The sequence below is a fragment of the Coenobita brevimanus genome, chromosome 61 (genome assembly GCF_032717465.1).
Source record: "Coenobita brevimanus isolate Jiangsu-jjx chromosome 61, ASM3271746v2, whole genome shotgun sequence".
In the NCBI taxonomy this organism is placed as follows: Eukaryota; Metazoa; Arthropoda; class Malacostraca; order Decapoda; family Coenobitidae; genus Coenobita; species Coenobita brevimanus.
In genome coordinates, this window is record NC_137014.1 from 12658169 (window position 1) to 12671425 (window position 13257).

A 13257-nucleotide genomic window follows, 5' to 3' on the forward strand; every position below is an offset into this window, starting at 1 on the left:
ACTTTCATGGATCACATGCACAGCACTATCACAGGTCACTACAACACATTAACACAACACTATCACAGGCCATTAAAACACACTAGCACAACACTGTCAGGTCACTAACACGTCTGAGCAGACTGACCTCACGAGAGCGACTGACTGACCTCACGAGAGCGACTGACTGACCTCACGAGAGCGACTGACTGACCTCACGAGAGCGACTGACTGACCTCACGAGAGCGACTGACTGATCTCACGAGAGCGACTGACTGACCTCACGAGAGTGACTGACTGACCTCACGAGAGTGACTGACCTCTCGAGAGCGACTCAAACCTCACGAGAGCGACTCAAACCTCACGGGAGCGACTGAGACCTCACGAGAGCGACTCAAACCTCACGGGAGTGACTGAGACCTCACGAGAGCGACTGACAAATGAGAGTTTTAATTTTCATGCCATAACAAAATCTCAAACTGTGCATTAATAGATGCACTAAATCTCCTTTATGCACAGCGTCTGCCAAACTTACACCTGTGTTTTGTATCAAGTATTTCATAGTACTAGCCACTTCAATACCTTGGGCTACTCTACTTTGCATCCATTGCAGATGTATCGTATTTTGTGGCAAATGGCACTTTTTTTTTTCTTTTTTTTTTAATACACTAGAAAGTCCCCATGCATCTTCAGAAATGAATGTCATGAGGTTGGACTGGAGTTATACCTCGCTGTATTCCAAACAGCTAGATATACAGATAGTTATTGTATAAACTGCCAGTCATTGATAGAATATGCAGTAAGAAACATTTACCAGTAAGTAAACTAAACCTGTTGATAAATTGTGAAAAATAAGATGCACTTGAATTTGAGTGTAAAGTGGAGGGACTGTAAGAAAATGTTCTGGAAAGAGGTGAAAAGAGTGGAAGTGAAGTTAGCAGGGGAGTGAAAGATAAAAATGGTAGATTACTAGTGGAGAAGGGAGAAAAAGTGAGCAGATGGAGAGAACTATCTATTCTATCTATCTATAGCCCGACGCCCTAATCCCGCAAAGGGTGGCCGCAGACAAAACGCCTCCAAGTCACTCTGTCACCCACCATTTGACTCCCCTCCCCCCAACTCACCCCCCCCCTCCCTCATATACCTCTCAACTCCATCCCTCCACCTCATCCTCGGTCTACCCCTCCCTCTCCCTCCCTCCACCTCACCCACATACACCCTCTTAGTGGGGAGAGAACACTTTAAGGAATTGTTGAATGTAGAGGATGGAAGTAATGCGAGTATAAGTGGCTGGGGAATGGCTGGGAGGAGGAGGGAGGTGAGAAGACAGGAAGAAATCCGAAGGATAGAAGTTGTGGAAGCAATGAAGAAAGTTAAATCGGGGAGAGCCCCAGGAATTGATGGAGTGTGTGGTGAAATGCTGAAGCATGGGGGAGAGATAGTAGTAGAATGGATGTGGAAGATGTGCAGATTGGCCGGGAGGAAGGTAGAGTCCCGGAGGATTGGAAGTCAGGTATAATTATTCCCTTGTACAAAGGAAAAGGGGAAAAAGAAGTGTGTGGTAATCATAGGGGCATTTGTCTTCTTAGTGTAATAGGAAAAGTGTATGGTAAGATACTTATTGACAGAGTTAGAGAAAGAACAGAGAAATTAGTTGGAGAAGAACAGGGAGGCTTTAGGAAGGGAAGAGGTTGTGTAGATCAGATATTCATTCTTAGATCTTTAGTGGAAAAGTTTCTAGAGAAGGGAAAGAAGTTGTATGCGGCTTTCATGGATTTGGAGAAAGCATATGACAGGGTGGATAGACAAGGATTGTGGAAAGTGTTAAGAATATATGGAGTAGATGGGAAGTTGTTGAATGCTGTGAAGAGTATGTACGATGGTGCGAAGGCTGCAGTGCGTGTGGATGGTGAACTAAGTGAATTTTTCTCTTTGAAAGTTGGGTTGAAACAGGGATGTGTCATGTCTTCATGGTTGTTCAGTGTGTTCATGGATGGGGTAATAAAAGAGGTACAAGGTAGGGTAGTGGATGTTGGAGTGGCCCTGGTGAGAGAGGATAGTGTTTGGAAACTCCCTGTACTCTTGTTTGCACTTGATACTGTGTTGCTGAGTGAAGACGAAGGGGAGCTGCAAGGCTTGGTGGATGAGTTTGGGAGAGTGTGTAAGAAACAGAATCTAAAGGTGAATGTAGGGAAGAGTAAAGTGATGGTCTTTGAGAGAGGTGAAGTCAGTGAATGTACAGCGAGGTTGTATGGTGAGGAATTGGAAAATGTGAGTACGTTTAAGTACTTTGGTAGTGTGATGAGTAAGGATGGAGGTTTGGAGGGTTAAGTGCTTGAAAGGGTACAGCAGGGAAGAAAGGTTGCTGGTTCTTTGAAAGCAGTGATAAGAAACAGGGAAGTGAGCATGGAAGTGAAAAAGTTACTACATGACAGTATTGTGATACCAACTCTAACGTACGGAAGTGAAGCTTGGACGTTGCTGGAAGGACACAAGTCAAGAGTGAGAGCAGTGGAAATGAGTTATTTAAGAGGAGCCTGTTGAGTCACATGGAGAGACAGGCTGACGAACGAGGATATAAAGGAGCGTTGTGGTGTTGATGTGGATGTGATAGGAAGCGTTATGAGGAACACACTGAGGTGGTCTGGCCATGTGGAGAGGATGGAGGGTGAAAGACTGACGAAGAGAATGTATGTGAGTGAGGTGGATGTGGGAAGAGGGAGGGGGAGGCCGAGGATGAGATGGAGGGATGGGGTGGAGAGGTATATGATAGAGGGGGGTGTGAGTTGGGAGCAGGGCAGTGAGATGGCGGGGGACAGGGCGACTTGGAGGCGATTTGTTTGTGGCCACCCCAAACGGGATTGAGGTGTCTGGCACTAGATAGATAGATAGACTTGAATGTTTACTCAGATTTAGGAAAAACTTCAAGGACAGCCAGAACTCTTTGTGTTTACATACTGACAGTGCTGTCACTTGGTGTCAGCTGGTGAATATAACTAAGTCTGCAATGCAGACATGGATTTTTAAGATGACCAAGTGATTATAACTTTTTGATGGCCTTTATTTTTTTGTGATTTTTTGTATATTCTTTTTGCCTGAATCATACTGGTACTTTACATGCATTCAAGTGACTTGGAGACAAACCCAGCTCTGTGTTTACATCACTGAGCTCTACACCATGGAGGGGCTATCTCAGGGTTTGTTAGTCCACTGCCCTATAATGGCAGCCATGTTAAAACACCCTAACACCCTGCCTGGGACCTGCGTCCTTTGAAATCAGGTGATGAGTTCAGAAAATATAGTCCACCATGCAGCTCACAAATGCAGAGAGAGAGAGAGAGAGCTGTAATATAATTATAATCTCAGTGTTTCAGCATCACTACTTTGCTAAATTGAAAATAAAAAAAATAATTCTTAGTTAAGAAGCACCGATATCAGCATCTAAAGGCAATAGTTATTTGAGCACTTTTATTGATAAGGGAAACAAAAGGAAGCATCTTCAATGCAAGTGAGTGTAGTTAAAATCTGTCATGAAACTGAGAAATGCTTCTATATTTTGCAAAAGAATAAAAGGAAGTTCTTAAAACATCAGCCATTGCCACTAGTTATTTCCACGGCTTTGTTACACAACTTCTCACGCAGTATTACTGCAGTATACAGAGAATATTTGATTGTCTAGATACCCATATGTTTGACGCCTCCACTGAGGACAATCATGTTCACAAATTATTATAACTGGTATCTCAGCGATACAGTATTAATAGAGTACTGTACCGGTAAATCACATAATGAAATCTATCACAGAGGAAGCTATTGGTACTGATGTAAGAAAGCAACTGGCTAGATTGATAGTATTTTAAAAATCAGTAGGAAATAATTATGGAAGTATGTTTATGTATATACTGTAAAGGTATGTGTAGGTAGTACTGCTTATAGCTGATAGATAATGACCTTTTTTTACTTAGTGTAAAATGCTTATATATACTGTACAGCGAGTCCTCGAAATACGAAAACTTGATGTACGAATTTCCGATGGTACGAAAGCGATGATTGTATGACAGATTCCACAGTACGAAAGTATCTGTCTCGATGATACGAAAAGCGAAACGAGAGGAAATACAAAAAATTCAAAATGGGCACGCTGCACAGCGCCACGCTTGCTTGCGGCGAGAAAACGAACTAACCCCTCTCTGGTAAACACATTTTCGCGCGTTTCTCAGTCAAGTCACGTCCGTCCTCTCCTCTCAGCTTGGCTGTACGTTACGCAGTTTTTCACTGTTCTTCCTCGTTTCGTATTTTCTCCATGCCTCCCAAGTGCCCTGCATCATCTCCAGCATCCGGGGAACCAGCTGCCAAGAAGAAACAGCACTGTACTCTGGCTCTGGAGAGGAAATTGGACCATCAACAGCTTCAGAAACACCTGCACCAGTCGAGGAAGTACAAGAGGAGCAATAGGGTCCCACCATGTGACTCAGCACCATATCAACGACATGAATCTCCAGCCGCAGCACAGGTCTGTATTTAACTGTACAGTGTACTAATACTACCGTAATTAGTTGTATGTTTTATTTTTTTATGTCTGTACAATAGTATAGTACTGTATACGTGTATTGCGTACTTCTAAATAGGAGGGGTAAAGTTTAAGTGGGGGGTTTAATGGGGTCCTGGAATTCATCCTCCCCTTTTTATGTATATTTCAATGGGGAAAATCATTCCGATATACGAAATTCGGATTACAAAAGTTTTTTTTTTTTTTTTTTTTTTGTCCCTATCCCTTTCGTATTTCAAGGACTCACTGTATACGGTACATTATAATGGCAAAATATACTGTACATTATTTTCATACCAGTATACGTGTCAAGTGGGGTTGGTGGAGGATTGGTGCCTCTCCCTGTAAAACAATTAACTCTAAGCCCTTGGCCACCCCGTCTGGGATACATGGCGTCTGGCAATGAATGATGAATATATGCTCTTTCCATTGATCTCAGTTTTATCTAAATTATTAGATGAAGGTTATAAAGAAGAAAGGTACATTCTGCACTGCAGCAACCTATGACATTTTATTAATTCTCGTGGCTAAATGAATTCCATATAGTTCATAGAGCTAGGCAAAAAAAAAAAAATAATAATAATCGACATATATTTTTTTATTATGATACATATCTATTCATAGAAGCAGCATTACAGAAAGCAAGCTGAGAACAGTGTTCCAATGGCATTACTGTAATGGAGGCATCGAGTGCAAGTGTTTCAATATGGTGACTGAAAGTCACACACTCGCTGTGGAGACAACCCCTCCATGTTATAGAGCTCAATTGTTTACATGCTGCCACTTGGTGTGTGCTGGTGAATGTAACTGAAATCCCTCAATGCAGGCATGGATTTTTAACTCACCGAGTGAGTTAACTGACAGGAGAATACTGGAAGAGTCTGTTGAGCCTTACTTCAGCTCAAGGTCACTCATATTGGATCTTATGGTTATGTGGTCAGTGTAATTGAGGTGTTTGTGCTCAATACACTCATAGTACACAGATTTATGTTCCTGAGATTTCCACACTTCATCCACTTCCTTTTCAAAATCAGACGTTGTTGTAGCATTCTCGACTGCATTGGGAAGACTGTTCCAACTATTTACTATCCATTGCAAAATGTAAATTTCCTTATAGTTAGTCTTGACCTCTATATATTCTTGTTATGTCCTCACATTGTAAAACCTAACCTTTTGAAGAGTCTCCCACAAACAGATTCATCATAGATACCATTCACAAGTTTCAATCATATCACCTCTCGATATACTGTAAACCAATGTAGGAAGGTCCATCTTTTTCAGTCTTTCTTGATATGGTAGATCCTTGAGTGTAGATACTAACCTCATTGCCCTTTTTTTGAACATCCTTTGCCACCACATGCTTTTTCTTAAATGGGCACCGTGCTTGATTAGCATATTCAAGATGTGACCGAACCAGTGTCAAATACAATACCTTGAATATTGACTTCTCCATCATTCTAAATGTCCTTTTGACTATCCCATCCATCCTGTTGGTCTTCTTAGTTTTCTCTGCCAGGTATTTTGAGAATTTCACCTCGTGATCTATCACCAACCCCAGATCCTTTTTTGCTGCAATCTCGTTTAACTTCGTTCAAAACATACTTTGCTTTTTCCACACTTAATTTTCCAGTCCTCATAGCATTACATTTCTTTGGGTGGAACCACAACCACTGCCTCATATTCTCAGGATCCTACTGTAGTTTAGCATCATCATCCTTCTCGCTAATTTTCTTGAACAGTTTAGTATCATCCGCATACGGATATACAGGCATACCCCAGTTTAACAATCAGATTGATTTGGTAAATCCCATCATTAGGCGGGATATCTTATATTGGGGTACGTTTAACATGTATTTCAATGTGGGCCGTTTACCAGCCTTGGGTTTCCCCCCAAGCCGAGTCCAAAACCCACCCAGATGAGCCCAGAAACAGGTTTAAAGGCAATCTCAATGGCCTAACAGCTGTCAAGGAAGCTAACCTAAGCCTAACACTTATAAATGACTCACTAAAACCAACAAATCAGATCTGAATATTGTCAAATATAAGTCTGGAAACAATAAAGCTTGGTAAACTGTACCCCAAAATGACATTGTTCACCCCACCAATGGCTAAAACACATTAATCAAAGTCTAAAAACAGTTTATAAATTGACCTCAACACAATTTTATTCTTAAATATCATCAAATATGCCAACGGCCATACCACGTTGAGTACACCGCTTCCCGTCCGATCAGCGAAGTTAAGCAACGTTGGGTCTGGTTAGTACTTGGATGGGTGGCCGCCTGGGAACACCAGATGCTGTTGGCATCCCTACGTGTCAAGTGGGGTTGGTGGAGGATTAGTGCCCCTCCCTGTAAAACAATTAACTCTAAGCCCTTGGCCACCCCATGTGGGATACATGGCGTCTGGCAATGAATGAATGAATGAATCATCAAAATCGGTAAGAGAAATCAAAACTCATCGTTAAACCAGGATTTGGGTCATTGTTAGGCGGGGTATGGTGCAATTTCTACCCCCATCGTTAAGCCGGGGTATTGCACCTAGGGGTATCATATATTGAGGTATTAATGCATCACTGTTTAGTATGAAGTCTGGTGGATCATTTATATAGATAACAAACAGAAATGGCCCTAGCACTGTGCCTTGGGAGACTCCACTGATCACATCCTTCCAGTCTGATTTTTCACCATTGACCACCACCTGCTGTGTCACTGAGAAATACAGAGGTCCATTCCAATATGTTGCTTTCAGTATTGCACAGGTGTCCCTCAGTGTACGATACCTCTAGATGCGATACCCCGGCTTAACGATGGAGGTACAAATACCACTGTACCCTGCCTAATGATGGCCAAACCCCTGTTTAATGATGTTTAATTATTATTTTTTTTTTTTTACCGATTTTGATGATATTTTAGACTAAAACTGTGTGTTTAGGTTGATTTGTAAACTGTTTTTAGACTTAGATTAACCCTTTAACCGCGGGCATTGTTTTGCCCCAACTGGCCTCTCCGGCGGGGGTTTCAGCCAAAATGTAAACAAACTTTAAACCTTTATAACTCTGCACAGAATAAATCTAGAGCGAAAAATAAGGTACCATTAGAAAGTACTAACCTTCGGCTTTGCAATGATGTAGGTTTCATGATTTCGTTGACTATCACTGGATGGGCAGTGCCGTTAGAAGTGAGTGATCTAAAATCGCTATTTTTCGCTCACACACCATTACCTTCGCTCACACACCATTACCAAATGCCAACCTCATTCTGATAATAATACTATAAACATATATGAACGCTGCACATACGATAAACACCCACTCTGTGTTCACTGAGGCAGGTAAAAGGCACTGTAATTGCCTGCACTTCATTGCCACATCAGCGGTGTTGTAATCACTATTTTTCGTTCACACACCATTACCAAATGCCAACCTCATTCTGATAAAAATACTATAAACATGTATGAACACTGCACATACGATAAACACCCACCCTGTGTTCACTGAGGCAGGTAAAAGGCACTGTAATTGCCCGCACTTCACTGCCACATCAGCGGTGTTGTCACTCACACAGCTGGACAGATACTGATGCGTGTTGGTCAGGGGTGGGGTGGGGGGCCCGGGGGGTGGGAGGTGGGGGCCCGGGGGGTGGGAGGAGGGAGGTGGGGGTTGGCTGGAGTGAAAGAACTTAATAGCTACTCTCCCTTGAAACAATTGGCGCACAGAAAAAACGCGGGGTATTCAAAATATTCACAAACATTCGAGAATGACACTCGCGGTTTGGTCCAGTTTTTGCAATGTCATTCTGGAATGACACCCGCGGTTAAAGGGTTAACGGGTTTTAGTCATAGGTGGGGTGAACGTTGTCATTTTGGGGTATAGTTTACCAAGATTTATTTTTTCTAGACTTAAATTTGATGATTTTCAGATTTTATTTGTTGGTTTTAGTGAGTTATTTACAGGTGTTAGGCTTAAGTTAGCTTCTTTTACACCTGTTATGCTATTTAGATTGGCTTTAAACTTGTTTTTGGGCATTTGGGTGGGTTTTGGACTTGGTTTGGGGGAAAACACAAGGCTGAAAAACACATCCCATTACTTCACGTTAAAACTATCCCGATATACGATACCCCACCCAACAATGGTTTTTATCTAACCAGTTACATTGTTAAGCCGGGGTATACCTGTAACTTCAAAATTTTCGGCAGCTGCTGATATGGGAACTTATCAAATGCTTTCTCCGTGTCACAGTAGTTATTTGTTATTTATAGGCTTTGCTTTTTGTGATTTTATATTCTCTTTGCATGAATCATGCCAATACTTTACATGCATTCAGGTGACTTGAGGACAAACCCAACTCTACATATTACAGTGCTGCCACCTGGTCTCTGCGTGTGAATTTATTTGGAAGTCCTCAATGCAAATATGGATTTAGGATGAACAAATGCTTGTAACTTTTTAGTGGCCTTTATTTTTTGTGATTTTGCATTCTTTTTCCATGAATCATGCTGATACTTTATATGTAGTCAAGTGGCTTAACCCATCCACGGTCGTGGGTTCGGAATTTTGTGTGTGCCCCTGGCCGATGCCGGGTTCATTTTCTGAAGTTTCAAAAATTGATTTTTTTCCCTTGCTATATTGAAGAGGAAGTTCCGACACACCTGGCAGTGCAAATTTCCGCTTCCTAGACCCATCCTGTGGTGTGCAGTCGAATGCAGAAGTTGCATAAATTTAGGCAGCTGATACTAGTCACACGTAGGTGTTTTGTGATGCAACATTGCACTGTTTTTTTTTTTTGCCAAAAAACATTGTCAGTGGTGCTGAAAAGGTGTGACATACCGGTAACTACATATGTGTGTTTTGAAGTTTTCATTACATGATACGCAAGGTTTGAATGTAAAAAAATATATTATGAATTTATTTTGCATTTTTTGGTGTTTATTGTGTTTATGGTTGTATCAACATTTTGTAGTCTGGGTGGTGGAATATGTTGGAAAAGGGAGGTGAGAGTGTCTGTTTTCAAACCTAAATGAAATAAACATCATCCCTTGAGTGTACCGGCTGGACAGTGAGGGGTGAAATGCGAGATGACCTGCCATTCGCACCTCGCACGAGCTGATTAGCAGGAAGGAAAGGGAGGCCTTTCCACCCACTAAAGCATCATGTGAACACAGAAAACTTTCCTGGTATGCATGTAAAAGGCAAAGAATATGTAAAATGATTCAAAACAGTGCAACAAACGTGAGCAAATAGGTAAAGATACCAAACACAAATGAATTTTTTTGTTTATGCCTGTGTTTATTTATAATCATGAACAGGGTGGTTGTGTGTGTTTCGCAAGGAAGAAGAAAGATAATATTTTCTGTTCAGGTTGAGGTAATGGGTGTAACTATGTGTGTTTAGGCATGGCCATGAGCAAAAAAATTGTACATCCACTCGTCACGGCAGCAGGCGGTGAACTGACAAATGAGTTGTGAGAGCGTGAAATGAAGGTCAGTCTCATGTCCCAGATGTTTGTTTACTTCCCAAAAGTTTTCATAATTTTCTACAAGCCGCACTGCATCGAATGATCCAAACCAGTACAACAAACCTGAGCAGATACTGTTAGGTATCTGCTTAGGTTTGTTGTATTTTTCTCTTGTTTTTATGTCTTTTTTGATTGTGCCTGTATTTATTCATAATCGTAAACCAGGGTGGTTATGTGTGTTTTGCAAGAGAGGACAAAATGATATTTTCTGTCTGGGTCGAGATAATGGGTGTAGTTGTGCTTGTTTAGGCATGGCCACAAGTGATAAAATAAAAAATCCACTTATCAGAGCAGCAGGCCCTGAACTGCTTGATGGGATGTATGGGAGTGTATTCTAGGTCAGTCTGAAGATGTTCAGAACGTTCGTTCACTTCCCCAAAATTTTTGCCATTTCTTTATAGGCTGCACTCAAACGACGCCTGCGGCCATTTATCAGCTGAATGTCATTCGACGCCAGTGGCCATGGAGGGGTTAAGTATAAACCCAATTGGGTCAAGTTTAACAGAGAACAAGGGTGGACTGAAGCAATTTCTGGTGTACACCCACACAAAAATTATTCAGCACCTTTGGATACAATGTTTGTGAAAATAAGCAACTTCCGCAGACACACATGAGGCTATAGATGTGGTGCCTCAAAACATTTACCACCCACTAAGTGAATCTTTTTGCAATTTTGAGTTCTAATAATTACTTAAGATAATATTTGCACTTATAATTACAGGATGCCCCATATATCACAATGCTTCATCCATGTTTCAGAATGATACGTGCTGTAAGAGTGCCGGTACTTTTTTGGGAGGGTGTACATATACTGTATATGACTGTTACAGATTTTCATTTTTATAGACTAATGAATAGTACTGAATAGAGATCCTTAGAGGTGAATACAGTATGTATATACAAGCTCACCTGGTTCAAACGCAGTAAAGAAGCAGAAGGATGGACAGAAGTAATTTATAGTCTTTAAATGTATTACCTAGTGTGATACAGATTTTCACTGTTTTAATTCCTTTATTTGGTAATAATGAAACAATTGACTGATGAATAGTACTGAATGGGAGATACTGAAAGGTGAGTTTGCATTTGTGTGAATGTGATTGTATCAGGCTAAGCTTGCAGTGGGTGTTAGGCCTGGTTAGGAGTCAAAAACTTTTTTCTTTAGACTGTTTTTCCAAAAAGTAGGATGTGTCTTACACAGTGCAGTGTTTATATGCCATGAAATATGTTACTTCTTCCTTTTAGTGGTAGGTGGTGGCAACTGTCATCCACTCACTTGGCGTAATGCTGCTTTCTTCTTCCTTAATCATTATCATTGTGTGTCTGCCTTCCTCTCTTCCTACTTCACTCTTTCCTTCCTGTATCATTTTCTTACTCCTCTTTCACTTCACTTGGTTCTACTGTACACTGAGTGACAACTCTAAAACCATTTACAACACAGGGTGGTAGTCATATAACGAGATTATGAGGTGAAGTGGAGCCTGCTGTAGTGCCCCTGTTAACTGAGTGGAGTCACAGATGTGGCATCCACCCTCATTGTGGTTAGGGGCTGTCAGCCACAAGGGAACAACGGTTCACTGCCCGGGATGACCCCACAAAGGTAGTTGTTCATCTGTGGTTGATGAGTCTGCTCAGCCAGACTAGGGTTGATCAACAACATTGACAACTTCTTCCTTCTGTCACCCATGTACAGTATTTGCATTCCCATACCAAGTGAAGTCTTTGTCTATCATTATGTCACCTTATGAATCATCTGTCTCAGCAGTCATTACCTTGTTCATATTCACATTACTTTCAGAGCCTGACGCTTACAGGCATCCACAAAAATTTTTCATCTACCAGTCTCATGTTTTTTGCTTTTAGACAGCACAGCATCATCTGCATAGCTACATCAGGTCTGAGGTAGGTACATTACAGTACTCAACCCCTCACAACCCATTACCAGTCTCATCCTTCTTTTCATGACTTTCTGTCTGTCATAATCCCATCCATATACTAAATGACCAAGTGGACATCAAACAAACACTGAATGTACACCACAATGCCAGATGCCCAACTACCCTTTCAAAGGCTTTATTGGCATCATAAAAACCCTTAATAATAGCCTTCAGGAGCTTCTGTCCACACCATACAGGTACTTCGTTTAGTTTCGTTTTCGTTTAGTTTTTAAAGGCTCCACCATGCTTGCATGTGTCAGCCTTGGTCACCTAATGGCAGCTTTCCATGCTGCTCATCTCAGGCAATTTCTCTATTCAGATCCTTAACCCTGAGGTCACACTCAATGACCTCGTCCAAGGTCTTTTTCTGTCTACGTCTGACAACCCTGTCCCTAATGTTAATACAGTAATCCCTCTAATATCCGAATGCCCAATATCCGAACATCCCCACTAACCGGACATAATCATCCCGGGATCCAATATTCCCAAAATGGTCCGAAAACCGCAAAAAAAGGAAAAAAAAAGAAAAAAAGATTTTTTCCCGCCTGTAATTTGAACCTGGTGCGCAGGGCGCGGAACAGCTTTGTTGTGGCGCGTCATTCCGCCGACGTCCGCTAGAGCGCCCGTGCATCCCCACTTTCCGCCTGTCTCTCGTCGCAAGTGCACACTTGCCGTCATGGCTGCCCACGTGCTCGCTTTTGTGGTGGTGCTGTACTAAGTTTTCCACAATTCCTCCTCCTTTACCTTGCCATATAGTATTCTGGATCCCAAAATGACATGAATACCTTTGGTCACATGTACAAGCTTTCTCCCTTGCTTGTCTCCTTTCAGATACTGTCATTTGAGTCACACAGCCTCTGCCGATCAGAACACCCTGTTCGTCATGTGCCAGGCCTTTTGATTTATTCTTTACTTTCTTCTTCATAATTCTGTACAGTATACAACACTCAGCAGACTTACTGTATGAAGTGAACATTTTTGTACTTTGCCCATTTATATAGATAGATAGAGATAGATAGATTAGCTATTTATATAATCACAGCCATTTTGAACTATTGTACAGTTTGACTCATTCAAGTTTTCTTCCATACTTCCAACAGATCCTTTTGTTCCACTTTCCACTGTACTTAGTCATTTTCTTTCACTTTACCACCAGTTATTGCCTTCTCATTCTTCGAGTGCATTACAGCATTCTTAAGTTCTGCCAGTGTCATATTTCATGGCACTGCATTCTAAACCAGTCAGTGTAAAGAATTGTAAGTGAAAATTTAGAACTGAC

General features: G+C 41.5%; 1 protein-coding gene and 1 non-coding gene across 2 annotated transcripts in view; both read left to right on the plus strand.

The window, feature by feature from the left end:
- Positions 1–13257, plus strand: part of Polr3K (RNA polymerase III subunit K) — a 75129-nt gene that overhangs the window by 8697 nt on the left and 53175 nt on the right. The window lies entirely within an intron of this gene.
- LOC145403905 (5S ribosomal RNA) lies at positions 6717–6835 on the plus strand. The gene has a single exon (XR_013898097.1). It is a non-coding gene; the product is annotated as a 5S ribosomal RNA (ribosomal RNA).